Consider the following 24,002-nt stretch of genomic DNA (forward strand, 5'->3'; position numbering starts at 1 on the left):
TCCCAAAAAAGGCAGCCGCTGAGAATTCTGGACTCGCCATAAGTCAAGAAGCACCCGTGGAAAGGGCGCGACTGCGGAGGCAGGCGAGGATCAGGACGAGCCCCACCCGCTAGAGAAAGGGGGCCAGGTGGGATGTCCGGTCCAGGAGCACTCGCCCCCGGATCCCACCTCCTCGCCGCGCCCATACCCGTCCGTTAAATGAATTCCGACCCCTGCCTTTCTTCTCCTTCCACACTTGTCCCACTTTTGTAGTCCCGCAAGTTCCTTCGCCAGCCCCCTCCCAGGTGCAGGCAGCTATGCCAGGCACCCAAAATACAGCCAGGCCACGCCCTTCCCTCCGGCAGCCGTCTCCGATCTCTCCAAGAACCTGCACGGGCCAGGAAGCATCGGTCCGGGCGTCCTGCTTCCAAGTTTCTTCCGAGGGCAAGACGCAGAGGTTACTCAGCATTAGGAGAGGGCGAGCAGCACGCAAACGCTCCGCCACAGGGGAGTCTAGATTCTAAAACCGTGGGGTGGGCATATTTACTTACCAACGTCCGCAGGCTCCGTTACCTAAAGCAGGGAGTTGGGACTGCGCAGCGCAACTCCGGGAGCCGGGATTTACGGCCGGTCCCAGGAGAGGGTGGGGTTTCCCCCAGGGCGCGGCTGCTCCGGGAAGCGTGTGGGCACCGGCCCGGGGAGGGTCACAGGGATCGAGGAGTGAGTGTGTGTGTGTGTGTGTGTGTGTCTGTGTGTGTGTGTGTGTGTGTGTGTGTGTGTGTAGTAAAAGCCTCCAGGGAGCAGGGGGACCAAGGCGGGGTCCCCCAGCGGCCGCGGCCGGGGGCCTCCTCCTCAGTCCCGCAGCTTGCCCGGCGTCCACGCCCCCACCCTGGCACTCGGGTGCCGGCCCCGTGCCCGCCTGGCCCCAGTCTCCGTGATGAACACCTCTTTACCCTGCAAGAGCCAATTCAAGGCTCACCTACTCCGTGAGTCTTTCTCAGACTCTCCCGGGCAGGAGTGAGCGCCCCTTTAGTTAGGGCGCCCCACCGCGCCGCAGCCCTGCAACGCCCAGCCCTTGGTAGGGCCTTTCCCCGGCGACTCCAGGAGGAATGGTGGATCCAGGGAGCCGGTGTGCGCAAGGCAAAGGTGCCCGGGCTCGGTTCCAAGCCTGCGCCCACCACTTCCTAACGGTGCAGCTCTGAATGAGCTACTTAACCCCTTCCTGCCTAACTGACCCATCTGCGAGATCGAGATAAGAGTAGTGCTTCATGAAAATTAAGTCTTTTTAAAGAATAAAATGAGTTAACACCAAGTGCTTAGACTAGTACTGGCGCGTGGTAAGCTCAATAAACGCTAGATCCCGGTAACAATCTTTTGATCTCCCCACTGGCCCTGAGTCAGTCCCAGGCACCCCACACTGTCTCATTCAATTGTACACCCCCAACTCCGAGCCCAATCCTGGTCGGTCACATAAACAGTGAAATAATGCAAAGATGTTTAAAGAACACTGCCCCTTCTCCTGCATTACCGTCTCCAAAAGGCAACAGATGTTACCAGTCCAGTGTTGACCCTTTCCCTCTCTTCTCCACAGTCCTTCAGACATATACACTTAGAAGGTTCCCCGCCCCCCGACCTGTTTTCACAAGGACATGATCATTCTAAAGCTGGTACTCTGCATCTTATTTTTTTATTTTCCCAGACTGAAAATCTTAGGCCTGGGTTATCTAAACCAGGGATAGGATTCTTTTTAACAAGGCACTGAGTGAAAGATTCAGAACTCCAAGAGGATATAGCATTAAGTAATAATCAGATGTTAGCTATACAGTATTGCCAGATTCGCAGGAAAGATTGTTTGTTGGCTTCAAAAACTTTCCACAAAAGAGTTGAAAGAAATCTGGATGTCTCTGAAAGAGTGTATATTGGATTGCTAGGGCTGCCATAACAAAATACCATAGACTCAGTGGCTTAAACAACAGACATTTATTTCCTCATGGCTATGGAGGCTGGAAGTCCAAGATCAAAGTGTTGGCAGGTTTGGTTTTTCCTGAACCCTCGCTCCTTGGCTTGCAGATGGCGGCCTTCTTTCTGTGTCTTCACATGGCCTTTTCTCAGTGCACATACATCCCAGGTGTCTCTCTCTCTTAAGGACACAAATCATATTGGATTATAACCTTACCTAACAGTCTCAGTTGGATTTAATCATCTCTTTGAAAGCCCTGTCTCCAGGTACTTCCCTGGTGGCGCAGAGGTTAAGAATCCACCTGCCAATGCAGGGGACACGGGTTCGAGCCTTGGTCCAGGAAGATCCCACATGCTGCAGAGCAACTAAGCCCGTGTGCCACAATTACTGAGCCTGTGCTCTAGGGCCCGCGAGCCTAGAGCCCGTGCTCTGCCACAAAGAGAAGCCACCGCAATGAGAAGCCCACGCACCGCAACGAAGAGTAGCCCCCGCTCGCCATCCTGTACCAATGAAGACCCAAAGCAGCCAAAAATAAAGAAAGAAAGAAAGCCCTGTCTCCAGATACATGGATTAGAGCCCACTCATATGATCTCGCTTAAACTTAATTACCTCGTTAAACTCCTATCTCCAAAAATGATTATATTCTGAGGTTCTGGGTTTGGGGTTTCAACACATGAATTTTGGGAGAACATAATTCAGCTCATAACAGAGTGTATAGGTAAAGTGTGGTGGATGTACACTGGGAGGTATTACGCAGCTATCAGAAGCACTGGGTTAGATGGACGTAAAGCAGCCTGGATGGATCCTCAAAACACAATGCTGCATGAGAAAAGTACGGAACAGAAAGAAGTGTGTGACCCGGTATCATTTCTATAAATTAAGGGCACTATGAGCCCTTAGTGCACATTATGCAAGAACATTTACAAAAAATACAAACTACATATTAAATACATCACAATAGTTGCCTATGGTATCAGGAGGAGAAGAGGAGGGAATGGGGATTGCTTTTTAAAGGCACATAAATTAATGAGAGACAGAGGGAGAGAGAGAATTTGGCAGACCAGTGGTGATAGTACACTGTAAACTCTGGTGAGTATGAAGAACTCAACCCTCTGGCCCTCAGTCCAAAATGAAATACGCACAGTGAGGAAATCAAGACACCCCTCCCCCATCTTCTTAGCAGAGCGTAGAGAGAGGTTTCGCTACAGTCCAGCTCCATGGACACAAGACAACCTGCTTCCCTCTTTTTATCTGAGACATTGGCCCAAGTGGTGACATCCAGTTGCAACATATGCTTTCCCATTTGGGGCTCAGAAGATGTATGGTTTCCTCTAACAGAAATATTGCAAAGTAACCAAAGTAATAAGTATGTACACTTAATGGCAGAGAGCCAGATATAAAGACTTTGAAAAAGATTTCATGCCTGGTATATCCAGTGGCAGACCATGTTGGTTGCCTGTCCAATATCCTCTTTGTCCTTCCTACATACATAGCCCAATATTGTTTAGGGTAGCCGTGTACCCAGTTAAAGAACTCTGCTTCCAGGCTCCTTTGTAGCTGGGATTTTGACATAGTTCTGGTCAATGAGACAAGCAGAAATCTAACGGGTAGGGCTTTTAGGAAACTTATTGTTTCCCAATTAAAATAAAAAGGGAGAAACTCAATAGACATGCATCTTTTGTCCTTTGTCTTTCTTCCTGCCTGGAATGTGGAGACGCTGCCCAGTGGTGCAACGAACATTTTGTGACCTTGGAGCCACTCACGACAGGTGGCAGTAGAGAAAGGGAAAAGACGTCTGGTTTCCTGAGTAGTTGCATGAGCCCTGGACTTCCTTCTTTGGAATCCTTGTTACATGAAAACACAAAAAGTGCTTTTTAAGCCATTGTAGTTTGGGTTTCTGGAACCACTGAATCCAGCCCTGACCCCCTGCAAATGGAGCAGGTGAGCCTGTGCCTCCCTGGTTCCCTGGTGAGAATTGAGGAAGTCCATCCTTCTTCCAGATGAAGAGAGGAATATCATGGCAATTGGTCAGGAAGTCCCCTCTGCCTGTGAGGTGTGTTTCCAAAGCTTACGTGGCATATGTGGAGTGGATTTTAGGGAAACATCTGTCATGTCCACTACACTATTAAACAGGATTGTTGTAAAGATTGTGTGACATGGGATATAAAGTACTGGCAAGTAGCAAGCCCCCCAAACGTCTTCCTTCCTCTCTTCTCTATCATGACTTTTTAAAAATTAAATATTTAAAAATATTGAGCTGTGAACAAAGCATGTTTCAGGTATATCACAGAATGAAAGATGAGAAAGACACTCTTTGTTATTGGATACTGGAAGTGTTAACAAAATCACAGGTGTGAAAAGTCTTTGGAAAGCAATATGAATTATAGCAATAAAGTGCCTGGAACAAAGTATCCCTCAAACATTTACTCACTTTTTGTTTGTTTGTTTGTTTTTTAAAAAAAAAAACATTTGCTCACTTGATATCAAATAGAAGGTATGGATAAGATTTGGCCACACCAGGTCAAACAGGATCCCAGTCATGGTGACTCTGTCAGGCTTAATCACGGAAATTTGCCAAGTCATGGTGATTAAGCTAAGTCATGGTTGTTAAGTCATCACAGACAGAATTAGAATGTGGGGAAAAGGCCAAGGGAAAACATTTTCCCTTATTTTGCTCTGAGACAAAACCGAATTCGATTCAGTCCTCCAGCCTTAGGGTTCAGAGAGCTCTGATCTAGCTAGCTGAGGGAACAATTCACTGTTTAATACAATCACAGAAGTAATAAGAGAATGCATCTTGTCAAATAATTCAGACAATACAGATGCGTACAGTGTAAGAAGCAAAAGTCCTTGTTCTCTGTTTGGGGAGGATTCCTTCTGATGTTTTTCTATGGCAACGCACTTTCAGAATGGACACTCATCTCCTCTTCCTTCTCTACAACTTCCATTGCATTGACCTGGTAAGATAATGCTTGGGAAATAATTATAAAACTGGGTAGTAATATTATTCTCATAATTGAAAGAACCCCTTAATACATGTAGGACACTGCATTTCGGGAGAGGATGATTATGCCTCTTCCCACAGTACTAGGAGATGCATTGGTGCAGCACCAACTGTGAGCCTTACCCTAGACAAGAGCTTGGTACCTACTATTTCTTGTCTTTATAACAGTTCAGGGAAGCACTTGTTCTTATTATCTTCCTCAGAGCCTAAGGAAACTCAAGTTCTAAGAAGTAAAATAACTTAGACACAATCACATAGCTAGTCAGTCGCAGGGTTGAGATTTGAATCTGAGTTAACAAGCTCCAAAGCCCCATACTTTTCACTGTTCTGTTTTACTTTCCGATACAGGCAAGACGGATTCCTCTAATAGGTAAGAGCAAATTTAGGAAAGGTACTTACTACTTACTTACTACCATACTTATGGGATATCTGTAAACTATGATTAGCAATGTTATTTTATTCTTTTTATTTTTATTTTTTAAAAATATTTATTTATTTATTTTGGCTGTGCCAGGTGTTAGTTGCAGCACGTGGGATCTTTTAGTTGCAGCATGCGGACTTCTCGGTTGTGGCATGCAGACTTCTTAGTTGCAGCATGCAAACTCTTAGTTGAGACAGGTATGTGGGATCTAGTTCCCCGACCAGGGATTAAACCCGGGGCCCCTGCATTGGGAGAGCAGAGTCTTACTCACTGGACCACCAGGGAAGTCCCAATAATGTTATTTTAGACATACAAATATGTTACCAAACTCAGGTTCGGCTGCTTGCTGCTCAAAAGCCAATACTCAAGAGGCAACTGTTGGTAGAAAGGAAAGTTGCTTTAATCAGAAAACTGGGCAATCTGGGGAGAAGGTGGGCTCATGTCCCAAAACCAACTCTGAAGATTCTGCTTGGCCATGAAAGTTTCTAAAGGGAAAAAGGGAAGTAATCTCAGCCACTGAGATAGGGGAGCAGACTCACAGCCGTCTCCCACTGCATGCAGGCTTGTTGACTCCTCGTGATCTGTCTTTTTATGCTATCTTGTTCACACAGTTTGTTTGTGAGATTACTGAAGGTGAAGCTGGGGAAGAGATCTGCTTATCTGTTAATTACTTATTATTCATTTCTACTTCTTTGATCTATGGAAAGAACTATGGAAAGAAAGTTAGGCAAGGTATAATGTGATCAAAAGATTTGAAAGGTGTGCTTGGGCTGGAGATGAGTAGAGCATGGGGTGACTGGTTAAAGGTTAGCTACAATATAGCTTTGCTAAAGAGACAAGACAAAAGGGGCCTCCTGCAGAGAGCTCTTTCCTGCCAAAAGCTGCTTACAAATCCCCACTTGTCAGAACATCATTCCATTTCTACAGGATTATGGGCAAAGGTCCGTCTTCTGTAACTTCTTCATGCTGACATACAGCACTGTATTCTTAGAGTGGAAAATGTTGACATGGGTCTGTAGCATCCCTTTGCTGACAATTTTAGTTGCCCGCTTACATATATGGGCAGAACAAGCTACAATTACTTTGATGCCCACAGAGATATAGATTATTATGAGCAGTAGTGTTAATCCCATTCTCTTAAGGCCCGTTCTTGGAATTGTGCTAGCCACGGATTCAGCACTGCTTAAGAAGGAACAGCTTATGTCATGGCTGCAGGCTGGTCATCATGCAGTTAGCTTTTCCCCTCTGGTGGCAGTTATAGTATCTGTAAAACGACTCCGGAATGTGCATCAGACACTGAAGAATTCTGTGATTCTATTGTCCTAATCATTAACTGCTTGAGCCTGCTCATTTAGGACTCAGGGAGGCCTGGGAGATTTCAGCTTTTCTACAAACAAGAGGCAGGGGACATGGAGGGGCCTTTGTACTTGGGAGGGTCCCTGCAGGGTTCTGCTCGCTTCCAAATACACTGAACATCTTGGAATGTCACTCTCTCATCCTGGCTTCCCCTCTTAGTCCCTCTGCCATCCTCCTATCCAATTGGCTAGGGTCTGATGCAATTCTGTGGCAGTCTTCTTTCTGCCTCATGATGGCAGGTGCTGGGACTGGGGCAGAGAAAATAAAAGATGAACCTGAAACATCTTTTTGTACAAGTAAGAAAGTACGTAAAATATGATGGGGACACAAAAGGATAGGCGTCATGTCAAAAGGACATAGAAACCCTCTTAAAGGAGCTGCAATAGGCCAAATCTAAGACAAGTTGAACATCAAAACAAATTCAAAGAATGGCTAAACAACAGGGTCCTACTGTATAGCACAGGGAACTACAGTCAATATCCTGTGATAAACCATAATGGAAAAGAACATTAAAAAAGAATGTCTGTATGGGTATAACTGAGTCACTTTGCTGTACAGCTGAGGTTGGCACAACTTTGTAAATCAACTATACGTCAATTAAAAAAACCCCCAGACATTATTGTGGGCAAAAAAAAAAGTATATCCTCCCCCCACCAAATTTAAAATTAACATATTAGCACCCATATGATTAACAATAACAATTATATGTTAATGTAATTAACATATTTTATCACCCATAAAATAAGTTACCATGAGTTCATAAATGTAGAGATAAGGAAAAGATCTTCCTTACAATAGAATACCAACTAATAAATGTGGGTGGAAAGATGGAATTAGAATCTCACCATTTTGCAACCACTGTATTAATAATTGATTCAGGCAAAAATCATGGAAGCTAAATAAGCAGGTGAAAGTTTGAGGAGGAATAGAATAAGTCTAAAAGTATCTTTTCACAAGTTATTTATTAGAGGGGAAAAGGTAACATTACAGTAGAATAACAGGACAGATAACGGTTCAAAGTCAACACCAGTGTTGCGGCAAACAGACATTATCTTGTGCTTTCTGGTACTGTGCGTCGAGCACACAACATCATTTCTGTGGTATCCTGATAGAAATGCATAACATGGATTTCATTATGAGGAAATATCAGACAAACTCCAATTGTAGGACCTTCTATAAAATAACTAGCTGGTAATCTTCAAGAGTGTCCAGGTTATAGAAGTCAAGGGAAAACTGAGGAATTGATTTTCTAGATTATAGGAGACTAAAGAGACATGACAATTAAATGCAGTGCAGGAAACTGGATTGAACTGGGGGCAAAAGGATAGCTATAAAGGGCATGATTGAAACAACTGTGAAATTTGCATATGGCCTACAGATTAGATCAAGAGTTGGCAAAAGTACATATGGCCCTCTGGTCAAATCCAGCCTACTGTTTTTGCTTTTTTGGCTGCACCGTGTGGCATGCAGGATCTTAGCTCCCTGACCAGGGATTGAACCCGTGCCCCCTGCAGTGGAAGCGGGGAGTCTTAACAACTGGACCACCAGGGAAGTCCCCCAGCCTACTATTTTTCTATGGCTTGCAAGCTAAGAATGTTTTTTACATTTTAAAAATTTGTGGTGAAAAATGTAACAAAATTTACCATTCTAACCATTTTTAAGTGTATAGTTCACATTATTGTGTAACAGATCTCTAGAACTTTTTCATCTTGGAAAACTGAAACTCTGCACCCACTGAACAACTCCCCATTCCCCTCTCCCCCACCCCCAAACCCTGGCATCCACAATTCTATTGTCTATTTCTATGAGTTTGACTGCTTGAGATGACTTATACAAGTGACATCATACAGTAAGTGTCTTCTTGTGACTAGCTTACTTCACTTAACAGTAATGTTCTCAAGGTTTATCCATGTTGTAGTATGTAACAGGATTTTTTTTAAGGTTGAATAATATTTCATTGTATGTGTTTAACACTTTTTTTTTTTAGTTTGTATATTACTTTTTTTTTTAGTTTTTAAAAATTTTATATTGGAGTATAGTTGATTTACAATGTTGTGTTAGTTTCAGGTGTACAGCAAAGTGATTCAGTTATACATATATATATATTTTTTTCAGATTCTTTTCCCATATAGGTTATTACAGAATATTGAGTAGATTTCCTCGTGTCGTATAGTAGGTCCTTGTTGATTATCTATTTTATATATAGTAGTGTGCATATGTTAATCCCAACCTCCTAATTTACCCCCAACCTTTCCTCTTTGGTAACCATAAGTTTGTCTTCTAAGTCTGTGAGTCTGTTTCTGTTTTGTAAATAAATCCATTTGTATCATTTTTTTTAGATTCCACATGTAAGTGATACCATATATTTGTCTTTCTCTGTCTGACTTCACTTAGTATGATAATCTCTAGCTCCATCCATGTTGCTGCAAATGGCATTATTTCATTCTTTTTTATGGCTGAGTAATATTCCATTGTATATATGTACCACATCTTCTTTATCCATTCATCTGTCGATGGACCTTTAGGTTGCTTCCATGTCTTGGCTATTGTAAACAGTGGTGCAATGAACATTGGGGTGCATGAATCTTTTCAAATTACTGTGTTCTCTGGATATGTGCCCAGGAGTGGGACTACTGGATCATATGGCAGCTCTATTTTTAGTTTTTTAAGGAACCTCCATACTGTTCTCCATAGAGGCTGCACCAATTTACATTCCTACCAACAGTGTAGGAGGGTTCCTTTAAGGCAGTTTTAACCGCCAAGGATGAGAACACTCCCAAAAAGAAAACACAGACAAATGGATAGAGATTCAAGAGGGAAGTGTGAGAGCAACAGGACAACAGCAAACCTGTTTCAAATTTTCATTCAAATAACTAGAAAATACAGATTATAGACTGTTACTATTATATAGATTACTATAGATCACCTTTCAGTGGGACCCTTTGATGTATGCACCTGAAACATAGGAAAACTTACGTCTCAGAGTAGATATAAGGAAGGAAGGAAGGAAGAGAGAAGGGAGGTAGAGAGGGAAGGAAGGAAGGAGGGATGGAAGAAAGGAGTCAAAAAAGAGGAAGGAAAAAAGAAAAGAAATTCCTCCAAATTTTGGAAGGCGAGGAGGCAGGATTCAGAGGCATTTCAAATCTGCCCTAGCTTCTCATTATCATAGAATAAAATCTGTCCCAAAGCTTTTAAAATTTGTTTAAACCAAAAGAACTTTGGGTGAAGACAAATTATTTTTAGAATGCTCTTGTTATTCAGGTTGAAGTTACTACTGATACAGAACTCATAAATTATACAGTAACAATTTGTTTTCTTATTATAACATTAAAAATAACATAAACCAGTGCAGTATTTTTGTGCATTTGCTGAATGAAAGAAAGATAATTTAAATTGGGAGCCTCCACGCAGTTCTAGGCAAGTTCGAGCAGAAACTCTGTATCAGTCTCTGACATGGCAATTTTCTAGGAAAGAAATTCATTTAGGGAATCAATCAGGAATTCATTCGTTATTGTTTGGTTAATATTAACTAAAGATTTTTTTAAAAATCACCCTTGTCTTCTTCATTTGCTTATTTTAAGTTGTGAGTATATGAAAACAATGTTTACTTTTCTTATTGAAGACTGTGCAGAAAGACCCACAGGTATTTGTCTCTGGGTGGGAAGAGCAGAAGATCTGGATCTGAAGGCTGGCCTGGCCTCTTACCTGCTTTGTACCTTTGGGTAAGTCACATCTCTTCTCAGGATCATACATACATATTCATGTCCCTGACAGAGTTGTGACACAAGGTACATGGAAACAATCTCCAACCTCAAAGGGCTGTATAAATAATTGTTTATAATTATTAATATAGGGACCAAAGTGCTCTGTGATAGGAATAAGCAGTCAAAAACACCCACTTTCGGGACTTCCCTGGTGGTGCAGTGGTTAAGAATCCACCTGCCAATGCAGGGGGCATGGGTTCAAATCCTGGTCCGGGAAGATCCCACATGCCGCAGAGCAACTAAGTCCGTGCGCCACAACTACTGAGCCTGCGCTCTAGAGCCCGTGAGTCACAACTACTGAGCCTGCGTGCCACAACTACTGAAGCCTGTGTGCCTAGAGCCCGTGCTTCGCAACAAGAGAAGCCGTGGCAATGAGAAGCCCGTGCACCACAATGAAGAGTAGCCCCCACTCGCCGCAACTAGAGAAAGCCCGTGTGCAACAATGAAGACCCAATGCAGCCAAAAATAAATAAATACATTTATTAAAAAAAAAAAAGACAACAAAAAACACCCACTTTCAAGGAGAGGCAGGAAGAGCTGACCCTATTTGGATTTTCTCCATTTGCCCTCCAGATCCACTCTCCACCCTGCTTCTCACAAATCCAGCCCCCTTCCCTAAGCTTCTGCTTGGTTTGGGCCGGTCTGGTGTTGATTCTCCCTATAGGTTACTTCGGACTGGCTGTGTCCTTCTAACAAAAGCCACAGCTCCTTCAGGCAGCCCCTGGGCACACCTCCCTCCCCTGACCCCTTTGGGCTCAAGGGGTCTTCCCAGGCCCTGTGGGTTTCCTTCTTCCCTGCACACTGCCCTCTGGGTGGCTGTGCCATCTGACTCCTGCTAGGCGGAGGCTGCTCAGTCTAATTAACTTGTGTAATTACTGTAAAAAATATGAAAGTACCTTGACTTTGAAAGAAAAAATAAGTAAAAACAGGTAGTTTAGACAAATGGTTTAAATGAACGAAACTGGGAAAAGGAACCCTTCCCAAAGATATATGGATGCGGATGACACCTTGCCACGTCACCACTGTGGGGAAATATGCACGCATTTCTCAATCCAGTAAAGAAAGCTCTGAACTGTAAACAAACAAGCACACAAAAACCCAGGGTCATCACCCTGCAAACTTCTTTTTTACCCTGCATACTTTTAGTGCCAAAATAAATGAACCTTGAATTTCTCCTGTAAGTGATATACTTACTCCCTGACATAACTCCATCCGTAGCATTTTCAATGCTGACCTTTTGCAGATTTGCAGCATTCAGGGTTATCACAATCATGTGAGAAAATATATTTTTCCACTAAGAACATACTGAGTGTAAACTTGGGAATGTTGGCAATCTTGTGATTTTCTTTTCATTTAAATACATGTTGTGTTTGTTAATATAGTGAGCCAGTCCTTTCAAAGCTTGTACTTTCTTTAAACATTTTTATTGCAAACAATCTATGCTTTTTTCCTTTTTGATTCTGTCTTCCTTACACAGTAAAAACTCAAAATCCTATGTTTTAAATAAAAGGAAATAAAATTCTTGGCTTTATTAGGTAAGCATAAATATAGAGAAGAGTAAAAAGTTTTGCTAAATAGTGAACGGAATTAAAAAGGTGATGCTTATCTTTTAAATTAGTGATTCTTAAGGTTTGGTGTCTATCACAATAACCTGTGGGGCTTGTTAAAAATAAACATCATGCCCTTTCCATGACTGTCTAGCATTCTGTATCATTATAAAATTCAATGTTCTCATCTGTGAAATGGGGATAACCTCACAGAGTTATTGTGAGGATTAAGTGGGATAATGTATATAAAGCACCAAAGCACTTAGAACTGCTCTTAATGCACAGTAAGCTATAGGAGTGTAGCTACTATTATTTTTGTTGGGAGACAATTCTCCATGTTTCTGCATGTCTTGGGAGCAGAGGCACTGACCACCTTTGTTCTGGACTATTTTCTCCAAGATGTTTGTATAGCAAACAGCCTTGGAAGATACAGGGTCTCCCTCCAGAGCAGGGGGCAGTTTTGTTTTCTTTCTAGTGTAATAATGTCTCCCTTTGGTAGAAATGTCTATTATCAAGATTTGGGCTCCCTAGCTCAGAGCTCCTCAGCTGTGATGCAAATCCTCTGCAAGCATGGCATTCACATGGGCCCCTCTGTCTTTCCCCTGTGAACTTGGGGGTGGCAAGAGGAAACCAACATGAACATGAACCTCATGCTGCTTGCCGTGCCATAAGTAATAAAGTCCTTTGTCTCTGACCCAGGAGTTTTGAGTCTTCTACCGGCATCTGTGTGACAGGCAAAAGGAAGGTTAAAAATCTCAGCCCCTTCACAGTTCTTGACAATTACAGGGTTCAGAAGCATGCAGTCATGTTTAGAGAAGTGCATTTTGTCAACCAAAAGTAATTTAATTAAAGTAATTAAAAAGTAATTTCAGGGAATACCCTGGTGGTCCAGTAGTTAGGACTCTGTGCTTTCATTGCCAAGGGCCTGGGTTCCATCCCTGGTCAGGGAACTAAGACCCCATGAGCCGCGTGGCCAAAAGAAAAAGTAATTTCATTTTCCACTCCCATCTCTAAATGAATATTTGAAAGGATCCAATTCATAGTTTTCTTATTGCACAACCTCGGCACCATCCAGCCGCTCCCACATGCAACCATGGTCCCCGTCTTATCTTCTGGTTTGAAGGGTACTATTAATGACCTTTGGAATCTAAATCCACCTGGCCATTATTCAAAACCACTAATCAGTGGCCAAATGGTAGAGCTGCAGAAGGTTTGAAGAGAATTTGCATTTCTGAACTTCCTCCAGGATCTCAGTTGACCCCTTCCTCACCATTCCAGCATACGATGCACAATTCCCAGCATCCTCCTCCAGAACACCTTATTTCATAGCAACTATAGTTTTGCCCCTGTTACTTCCTCAACCCACTCAGCACCACTGACATCTTGATGACTGACTCATTCCTAAGAGAATATAGGCCACCAAGAAGGGAAACCCTCTGGAGGGGCAAACACTATTAGAAGAAAGATGACTGGTACTAGCTCCAGAGAGAAAATCCAAGCGGTGGACACCACCTGGTTCTCCCACCGTAATTTACACATGACCAAGGCTAAAGCCGGAGGACAGCTACTTGGGTTCTTTCAAAGGATGCAAGTCGTCAGGCCAAGGCCCTTTGGACCCAGTGTATCTGCTCTGTCTTTTACCGTTCTTTGGCAAGCCAAATTCAATGAGGGCACAGAATAGATAACAAGAGAATGTTATTCAAGAGAAGTTGGGGGCTTCCCTGGTGGAGCAGTGGTTGAGAGTCTGCCTGCCAATGCAGGGGACATGGGTTCGAGCCCTCGTCTGGGAGGATCCCACATGCCGCGGAGCAGCTGGGCCCGTGAGCCACAATTGCTGAGCCTGCGCGTCTGGAGCCTGTGCTCCGCAACGGGAGAGGCCACGATAGTGAGAGGCCCGCGCACCGCGATGAAGAGTGGCCCCCGCTTGCTACAACTAGAGAAAGCCCTCGCACAGAAACGAAAACCCAACACAGCCAAAAAAAAACAAAAACGAAAACAAAAAACAAAAAACTCACTCAAAAAAAAAAAAAAAAAAGAGAAGCTGGACTCATGGTGCATCCCAGCACACAGAGGAATGGCTGTGGGAAGGGGTCACTGTTAAGAGTACTGGAGCCTTGCTCCCCCGAGTGCAGTCCCTGGACCAGCAGCTGTGAGCCTGTTAGAAATGCAGAATCTCGAGTCTCAGTTCAGACCTACTGACTCAGAAATTACATTTTAAACAAGATCCTCAGGTGATTCAGATGTACATTTTACAGTTTGAGAAGTACAGTGTGATAGCTTTCAGTGCGGGGAACCCAGGGAAATACTAGTTCTGCTTTGTTAATGGTGATCTGGGTGTGAGGGTGTATGTGTGTGTGCATGTGTGCAATCTAAATGGCCTTGTGGCCCCTAATACTCTCCTCATTACACATCACTGTGGGCTAGACTCCAGCATCCCAGGAAATGTCTCCCAGCTCCTGCCTGGCATTCTGAAGCCATAAAATCTGTTCTGGGGTCTCTGCTTGCCGTCTCATTACCTTGTACCTGATGCTTAATTGTCTGCTGCACACAATTCCACATCTGCATCTCCTCACCTCCACGTGGCCGCGGGACAACCTCATTTTGCCTGTGTCCCACAAGCTCCATGCTGGCCCTCCCAAATTCTGTGTCCGTGGGAGTGGGGTTTAATAACAAGCACCCATTTCTCTGCTAGATTACTGCATGCCCAGCTAGAAGCTTTTGGCCAGAAAAAAAGTGAGTCAGTAAGAAAGTGGTCTATATTCTTTTATCTTTCTGAAAGGCTTGGGAGAAGAAACATCTCTTGGTTGGGTCCTCATAGCAGAGGCTGAGGGTTCTAGCTGGACACTTCTGGGCATGCTTGTTTTGGCTGAGGCTGAAATGCAAAGCTGGTGCTTTTTGCTAATGCCCTCACTGCACTTGTCAGGCTTGTTGAAAAGCCTCTTACCAGGAAAGGAACAAGCAATGAGGATTTGGCAGAGCACAAAGCTCAATTTTAATATCCTTATTAAGGGTCCTTTATGCATCTTTGATTTATGTGCTTTTTTTTTTTATCGGCCGTGCCTCAAAGCTTGCAGGATCTTAGTTCCCGTGGCAGGGGTTGAACCTGGGCCCTTGGCAGTGAAAGCGTGGAGTCCTAACCACTGGGCACTGGGAATTCCTTTATGTGCTCTTCTTTCCCTGGTTTTGACTTTTGGGCCTTTTATTACCATAATCATAGTGGACATTTTTAGTCCAGTTTAGTTCAGATAAGATTCCAACGTGCTCCATTGTAATTATTCCCTGGCAAATGCCTTCAACTTCCTTGCTTCTCTCTTCCTCTCTCAATCACCTTGGCATAAATCCCCGAATAAAACCAACCACTGACTTTTCCACTCCTTCTCATGAACAGCTGAACACTGTGAAAAATCACACAACCACACTGACTGGTTTTACTTTATGATAGACAATGTGTAGGCACACTCAACCCTGTCCAGCAACTCCAGGATTCTCCAGTAAATTTGCTTTCTCACACAATGTGATAACAATTTTATACTTTCACTTCTGTTCTCACACTTCAGCCCTCAATAGATACTCTTATCTTACGCTTCATTGAGAAAACAGAAGCCACTAGACCAGAGACCTTGTCTTTTCATGGTCAAAGATACCAACTTCTCTGCATCTGCACCCATCTTTTCTTCCTGCAATGATGGAAGAAGTGTCTCTCCTCCTATGAAAGGTTAAAGTAGTACTCGGATCGCAACTCTTCTAACCTTCTTGGGCTTACTTGGGTTATTTCTTTTCTCCTGCATAACCAACCTCTTCTGTAACAACTCGAAGATTTTCACTGCAAATAAAAAGACAGAAACACTTATAAAGGCTCCCAAATTTACATCTTCTGCCCACAATCTGGAGCCAGACACCTGAGTGGATGTTATGCTAATTAGTAGATCCACGTGTCCTTAAGCTTCCCATATAAAACCTTATTATAGAGAATATTTCTGAAATGACTGTTTACCTAACTTCACAGATTATTCAGACTAAAAATAATAGGCGTTAGCCTACACATTGGAGATTTTTCTTTGCAAATCTTTCTCCTCCCTTTAAAAATGAAGCCAAACTTATCCATTGCACTCCGGATGTGCTGACCCCTGCAATTTCCCCAAATGTGGGAAACTCGACTGCATAATTTGTGGTAGTGGGGGACTGCGTTCGTGCTTTTCCCATTAAAAAAAAAAAAAAAGAAGAAGCCAAACACCAGTGTATCAATTGTGTGTTTGGCTCAAAATCCTCTTAACCACCAACCCATTAAGAAGCATGCCAAGGGAATGGGCATTGGAGCTATGTTTAGCTTTCCCCTTTTGTCTAGGCAACCAATCAGATAGGTTTATCTTCCCTTTGTAGATGCTTGGTTTTAAAAAGTGCTTCATTCATGAATTCTAAAGGAAGGCTAAGAAAAATTGAAACCATTCTAAATTGTGGAATTCAGCCATTAGACACCTGTAGCAGACTGTGCAGGGATGGGTAGCATTCTTCGGTGGATGATTTTGGAACTGGCGTAGTCTCTGTTGGATGCATTGTAACCAGTTGGAGAGATATGGGGCCAGGGTGAGATCCCTCTAGAATCTCTGCTCAACCAGATTCTATCTGTGGCTCTCTGGTGGTCAGCAAGTAAGCAGCTGGCCTCTGTCTCCCTGATGACCTAGTGGGTCCAGGCTATAAACCAACTAGGAGTGGCCTGTGTGAGTTGTGTGATTTTTCTGCTTGCTCTAAATAAGGATGCTGGAGGAGTGGGAGGATTGTAAAATGAGTTTCTCCACAGAAGTGACTGAGTGGGCCGGACAGTAAAGGGCAAGTGGATGTGAAAAAGACTGGAAGGAATATTGACAGAATCCCCTTCCCCCTCCATTCTTTAAGTGGATGGCTGATAGAAGAGGTAAGGAGGAAACAGATACTAACTCTTAAAAAAGGAGGCATATATCAAGAAAGCAGAAGAGAGGTTATATTCATACCAGTCTGACAAAATTTAAAAATGGGGTTGGCAATGCAATTCATGATATTCCAACTATATAAACCACCTCACTCACACTAGCAGACCTCTGGGCTAGAGACATGACCAAAAGGAAGTTCAAGAGTAATGCTGGCTTTGACTTAGCCCCTACTCCCGGCCCAGTTTAAAAATATTCTTTATTTAAAAAAATGATCTTATAGTATCAATTCCTTGCCTTATAAGTATAGTGTACTTTAAAATACTGCAATATCCAAAAGTCATATATGGAATGGTTGTTTTTCAACTATTAATTTGTGAGTGTGTAGGTGTAACTTTTGCTCACTTAATACAAATCAACTTTTAGGCCAAGCAAGTCAATGGAAGTATGAAGAAAGTATACTCAGTTTGAATGGAACGAACTTTTAAAAGTCTTGTACCCAGAGATTATAACAAGAGGTCTTCTCTCATTTCAGGTAAATGGAGATTATCGATACATCTGCATTGGTCTGTGCATTTTGGTCAACCAATCATTAGTCACCCAGCATGGTAGTACAAGGGTCAGCTATCTGGAAGTATGAATTATAACAACCTTACTGCTGTAGTTGGACAGTAGATCCATTAGGCTAAAGTTTATGATTAGAGCAATTTTTTTTTTGCCTTAGTAATTTTTTTTCTTTCTTTTTTTAAATTGGGGTATAGTTGTTTTACAGTGTTGTGTAGAGCAATTTTTTATCTTTACTGTTTTGTCACTGGATATGTAGACAAAGCCAACTGAATCCAAATTGTTTTACCCAGATTTTTTGCCTGGCAGATTAATCAATTTATTCATCATTCAGAAAGTATTTATTGAATGCTAAGGCATTATGGCCTTAGTGTTTATTTACAGACAATTTTTTAGAGCAGTTTTAGGTTCACAACAAAATTGAGGGGGGAAGGTACAGAGAGTTCCCATACACCCCTTTCCCACACATGCACAGCCTCCCGCATTATCAACATCCCCCCACCAGAGTGGGACATTGGTTACAACTGATGAATCTACACTGACACATCCCAATCACCCAAAGTCCATAGTTTACACTAGGGCTCATTCATTCCTGTATAACATTCTGTTTGTTTGGACGAATGTATAATGACATGTGTCCATCATTATAATATCATACAGAGTATTTTCACTGCCCTAAAAATCCTCTGTGCTTTGTCTATTCATCCCTCCCTCTCCCAACCCCTGACAACCACTGATTTTTTTTTTTTTTTTTGCTGTCTCCATAGTTTTGCCTTTTCCAGAATGTCATATAGTTGGAATCATACAGTATGTAGCCTTTTCAGATTGGTTTCTTTCACTCAGTAATATGCATTTAAACTTCCTTCATGTCTTTTCATGGCTTGATAGCTCACTTCTTTTTAACCCTGAATATTATTCCATCGCCTGGATGTACCATATTTATCCATTCACTTACTGAAGGACAAACTTAGTGCTTCCAAGTTTTGGCAGTTATGAATAAAGCTGCTATAAACATCCATATGCAGGTTTTTGTGTGGACACATTTTGAACTCCTCTGGGTAAATACCAGGGAGTGCAATTGCTGGAGTGTAAGGTAAGAGTATGTTTAGTTTTATAAGAAAATGCCAAACTGTCTTCCAAAGTGACTGTACCTTTTTGCACTTCCAGTAGCAGTGAATGAGAGCCCCCACTGCTCCACATCCGCCTCAGCGTTTGGTGTTGTCAGTGTTCCGGATTTTAGCCATTGTAATAAATGTGTAGTGATATCTCGTTGTTTCAATTTGCATTTCCCTGATGACATATGATGTGGAACATCTTTTCATATGTTTATTTGCCATCTGTATATCTTCCTTGTTGAGGTGTCCCTTAAGATTTTTGGCCCATCTTTTAATCAGGTCTTTCATTTTCTCATTGTTGAGTTTTAAGAGTTCTCTGTATATTTTGGCTAACAGTTCTTTATCAGATGCGTCTTTTGCAAATATTTTCTCCCAGTTTGTGGCTTGTCTTCTCATTCTCTCAACACTGTCTTTCACAAAGCAGAAGTTTTTAAATTTTAATGAAGTCCAACTTATCAATCATGTCTTTCATGGATTGTGCTTTTGGTGTTGTATTGTTAAAGTCACCAACATACTCAAGTTGAGATAGCTTTTTAATGCATGATTTTATTTTTAAAATATATATTCATTGAGCATTTTTTTCTTCATTTGGAAAAGAAAGATTTTGAGACTTCCTGCAATGTGTGTGAATTAGTTGTGAGTGTACTTGCAAATCTGCAAATGTTACTGTTAATAGAGACTTCTATTTTGGAATAAGTATGTGTGTTTAGTCTGTGACAAGTTAACATCAAATGAAATAAAATTAAGTTTATGGAAGTTTCAAGTCCATATTGATACTAGAAAATTAATTGTATTCCATATGACTTTCCAATACTGTTTATCAAAACTTAGAAATGCTGTAGAGGTCAATCTCAGTTACCAGAATCCAAAATTCAGCTGTGATCAAGTTGCTAATCATGAACTCTGTTTTAGGCTATAAGTCTACCAACTCACTGAGGTCATTTGACTAGAGATTGTCTGTGAGGAAATCACTGTTTACTACGCTATCGTTTCTCCTTTTATAAAGAAATCCAAGGAAGAGATAAATAAGGAATAGAATGTATAGGCTACATCTCAAAATTCCATGTTTGCTCATCTAATCTTGAAATCTGGACTAAAATAAATAGAGCCAAAGCCCAGAGATTAGATAATAAGGATGTTTTGGTTTCAGATGTTATTGCTTAAATAATTTAATATTGGTCACCACCACAACCCTAATCGTGTTGGGGTTTTCTTGATTTATTGAACGTGTTTTTACCTAAGCAGTTGAGCCACAGGAGGTAATAGCTCTTAAACCCCATTCCCCGGGTTCTAGTATGAAATGAACCAATGAGTGATAAGCCTCCCTGCTTCTTCTAGTACAGCCTTGGGAAAGAAAGTCAGGAAAGAAGAAGTTCTGCTCTGTGGACAACGGCTGTGGGGAAAGGGACTTCCCTGGAGGCGCAGTGGTTAAGATTCCGCGCTCCCAATGCAGGGGGCCTGGGTTCGATCCCTGGTCAGGGAACTGGATCCCACATGCATGCTGCAACTAAGAGTTCGCATGCCACAACTAAGGAGCCCTCGAGCCACAACTAAGGAGCCGGCAAGCTGCAACTAAGGAGCCCGTGAGCCACAAGGAAGGAGCCTGTCTGCTGCAACTAAGACCCAGCACAACCAAATTAAAAAAAAAAAAAGGTTGTGGGGAAAACATGACAAATGGGATAGCCCCGTGGCTGCAGTTAGTAGTACATCCATTCCTATTGGATCAAGATGTAGGGCTTTTTACAAATACTGTTGGATTCAATTAGCTGTTATTATTTTCTTGTATTACCCTTATCTGGTTTTGGAATCTATATTACACTAACTTCATAAAACGAGTAGGCAGGTTTTGAAAGTTGTCTATTTCTTTTGTAACAACTTGTTCTTTTCAGGAGAACAGTCTGATGACTTTTTCAGTCATCAACAGTCTGATGACAGTCTGATGACTTTTTCAGTTTCCTTAATATTTATACAAGCACCACTTTTGGCATTTTATATATTTCTAGGAACTTCTGCATCCCATCCATGTTTTCAACTTACTATCTATTTGGTGGTTTTCCTAATATTTTATTCTAGATTCTGTTTCATGGAGTTTTCTACAATGAGACAGATGAAATGAAACCTGAGCAGGTCAACACTTTTCAAACACATCATCCACCCCTCTGAGCAGGGTAATTCTGCCCAGGATGTAGCACCCCCATGACTAGTCTACCATCTGACTCTTACCTGGCCTGGCCCTTCTGTGGTCCTCCCTGGTTGCCATCTAGTTTGTCTTACCTTCTCTCAGAGTTCTAACCCCAGCTTAGGCATCCTCCTTGATGATGCCGGCCATGGTTAATAATCAAAAGGGGTAAAAGAGAACTCTAAGGGGTATAGAGGAAAGAAGTAGTAAATGCACGCTTTATAGGTACAGGATTTCCTTTTGGAGTGATGAAAGTTTCCAAAACTAGATCGTGGTGATGGTTGCACAACTTTGTGAAAGTACTTCATGCAACTGGATTGTACACTCACTTTAAAATGGTATGCCTGAAACTAATATAATACTGCATGTCAATTATACATCAACAAAAATACATACATACATACACTGGTTCAGATGGTAAATTTTGTTATGTGTATTTTTCCACAATAAAAAAAAAATTAATCTCAGACTTGGGGCAAGAGCCTCCTCTGAGTTTCTTAGTTCCTTATTTATTTACATTTCCCTCAGTCGCAGGGGTAGTAGCTACCCTTTGCATTTACTATTTTTTAAAAAAATTTTTTTGAGGGCTTCCCTGGTGGCGCAGTGGTTGAGAATCTGCCCGCCAATGCAGGGGACGCAGGTTCGAGCCCTGGTCTGGGAAGATCCCACATGCCGCGGAGCAACTGGGCCCGTGAGCCACAACTACTGAGCCTGCGCGTCTGGAGCCTGTGCTCCGCAACAAGAGAGGCCGCGATAGTGAGAGGCCCGCGCACCGCGATGAAGAGTGGCCCCCGCTTGCTGCAACTAGAGAAAGCCCTCACACAGAAACGAAGACCCAACACAGCCATAAATAAATAAATAAATAAATTTAAAATGCATTAAAAAAAATTTTTTTTTTGTTATGTATAAACATAACAAAATCTACCACCTTAGCCATTTTAAAGTGCACACACACTTTTGTTTCACAGTTCTAGAGGTTATAATTCTGAAATCAAGGTGTTGGCAGGGTTGGGTCCTCTTGGGACCTCTGAGGGAGAATCTCTTCCATGCCGCTCTCCTAGCTTTTAGTGGTTGCTGGCAATCCTTGGTGTTCCCTGCCTTGTGGTAGCATAACTCCAATTTCTGCTTCTGCCTTCACATGGTTGTCTTCCCTGTGTGCACGTCTCTGTTTTCTCCTCTTATAAGGTCACTGGATTCAGTGACTTCATTTTAACTGATTACATCTGCAAAGACCCTGTTTCCAAACAAAGTCATATTCACTGGTACCAGAGGTTAGAACTTGAACATATCTTTTTGGGGAGACACAATTCGACCCACAACAGGAGTCATCACCAATGTGGTGGCAAAGAAAACTGATGCCACACAGAGAAATCTGCACATAGACCTGTTTACTTGAGGGAAAAAAAAGTCCCCTTTTCCTTTTCCAGCCTTGCAGTGTGCTTCAAGCACCCTCTACTGGCAGAGTTTAACATCCAGCCAGCTGGCAACAGGGAAATGCAGTCTGCAGAGTGCTGTTCCCTGGGGCAAGGGATGATGGGCTTTGCAGCTCAGAGGCAATAAATTCATAACAGCCACAGACTAAAGTTCTGTCTGCTTTGAAGTGAGCCTTCCCTATGTTAGTTTTAGCTTGACTATGAAGCTCTAAATCAGCTCTGGGACTAAAACCTGGGAAGGGAAGAGTCCAAAGGGAGGAGCTGCTTAGGTTAGGTCTGGTAGGCTATAGGAGGTTGGAAGGCCTTAAAGTGGGAGAGGGATGATATTTTAGGCAGAGGGACCAGTATGAGCAGAAGCAAAGCATGGGAGACCCTAGGTTGTTATGGAATTCTGAAAGCCACGTTAAGGTATTTGAACTCTAATCTGAGGGTGAAGTTGGGTAAGAGTAACATGACCAAATTTGTAATGTAGAAAATTTCCTTTATCTCCAGGCAGCATGGGAACTCCTTCTGTTTGGGAAGGAGATCCCTGAACAGGCAGCAATGAGCTTCTATAGGAGGAATGTGCACGAAGGAAGTGGGCTGAGAAACCTGCATAGCTGAAGAGCCTCTTGGGAGACAAGGTTCAATGAGAATCATCAAATGTTTCAAGTATGGAAACGACACGATCTGATGTGGAGATGGCTGGCATCTCAAACACAACACGTCTCAAATGAATGCATCATCTTACACTGCAAGTTTACTTTCCTTGTGTTCCTTATTTCAGGAATGGCACCTGATTTCCTAATCTAGAAACCTTAGCATTATCAGGACTCAGTGCTCTCCTTCACTCCTCCAGAACCAATGATTAAATACTGCCCATTTTGCTTCATAAATGCGTCTCAACTTTTCTCCATTCTCAATGCTACTACCTTGAAACACGCCTGTAGCATCTCTTACTTGGACTCTTATAACTGTCTCATAACGGTCTTCCTGATATCTCCCAGCTCATTTTCTCAGGCAGAGTAATTGTTCTGAAATGCAAATCTTAAGGTGTCACTTTATTACTTAAAAACTCTACACTGGCTCTCCATTGCTCTTAGGATAAATAGCTATTTCTTCAACATGGAACAAAATGACCCCTCATAATCTGGCTTTTTCCAGTTTCATCCCCTCCACTCCTCATTCCCCAGCCCCACCCCCATCCCAACCATATGGGTTGTCTTTTGTTTCTTGAAAAGCTTCACATGGGACTTCCCTGGCAGTCCAGTGGTTAAGACTCTGCGCTTCCACTGCAGGGTTCCACCAGGGCACTGGTTCAATCCCTGGTCAGGGAACGAAGATCCTGCATGCTACAATGCAGGCCAAAAAAACAAACCAAACCAAAACAAAAAAAAGCCAAAACAAACAAACAAAAAAAGAACCTTTAAAGTTCAGGTTGGGATATGAACCACAGGGGGAAGGAGTGGCTAGAGGGAAGGGGGAGATGGACATGGTATAATTAGCAATATGCCTAAGACTGGGAAAATAAACTTGTTCTTAAAAAAAAAAAAAAATCACATTTTTTTCCGTGACTGTCTCTTTTTCTCTTCTTGGTACTTACGCCACCACTCCCTTATCCCAAAACTTCTCCCTTACTCCCACCCCTCAAATTATCCTCTATTTTTCCTTTAAAGTCAGTTTAGATGTTAATTTCTCCTAGAATAATTAGTCAATGACCCTAACACTTGTCCTTGACTCTGATAATTTCAAGTTCGGCAACTCTCCTATGTGTTTGCATTAATTCTGTTCTCTCTC

General features: G+C 42.4%; 1 long non-coding RNA gene and 1 other non-coding gene across 2 annotated transcripts; both read left to right on the forward strand.

Annotated features, from left to right (window-relative positions):
• The first annotated feature begins 4,623 nt into the window (after positions 1 to 4,623).
• On the forward strand, positions 4,624 to 23,722 carry LOC103013813 (uncharacterized). Its single transcript, XR_450628.2, has 3 exons — positions 4,624 to 4,899; positions 5,292 to 5,313; positions 22,719 to 23,722. It is a non-coding gene; the product is annotated as an uncharacterized LOC103013813 (long non-coding RNA).
• On the forward strand, positions 16,069 to 16,234 carry LOC114237175 (U1 spliceosomal RNA). Its single transcript, XR_003622925.1, has one exon. It is a non-coding gene; the product is annotated as a U1 spliceosomal RNA (small nuclear RNA).
• Positions 23,723 to 24,002: the final 280 nt, after the last annotated feature.

Source organism: Balaenoptera acutorostrata, chromosome 6, assembly GCF_949987535.1.
Source record: "Balaenoptera acutorostrata chromosome 6, mBalAcu1.1, whole genome shotgun sequence".
NCBI lineage: Eukaryota > Metazoa > Chordata > Mammalia > Artiodactyla > Balaenopteridae > Balaenoptera > Balaenoptera acutorostrata.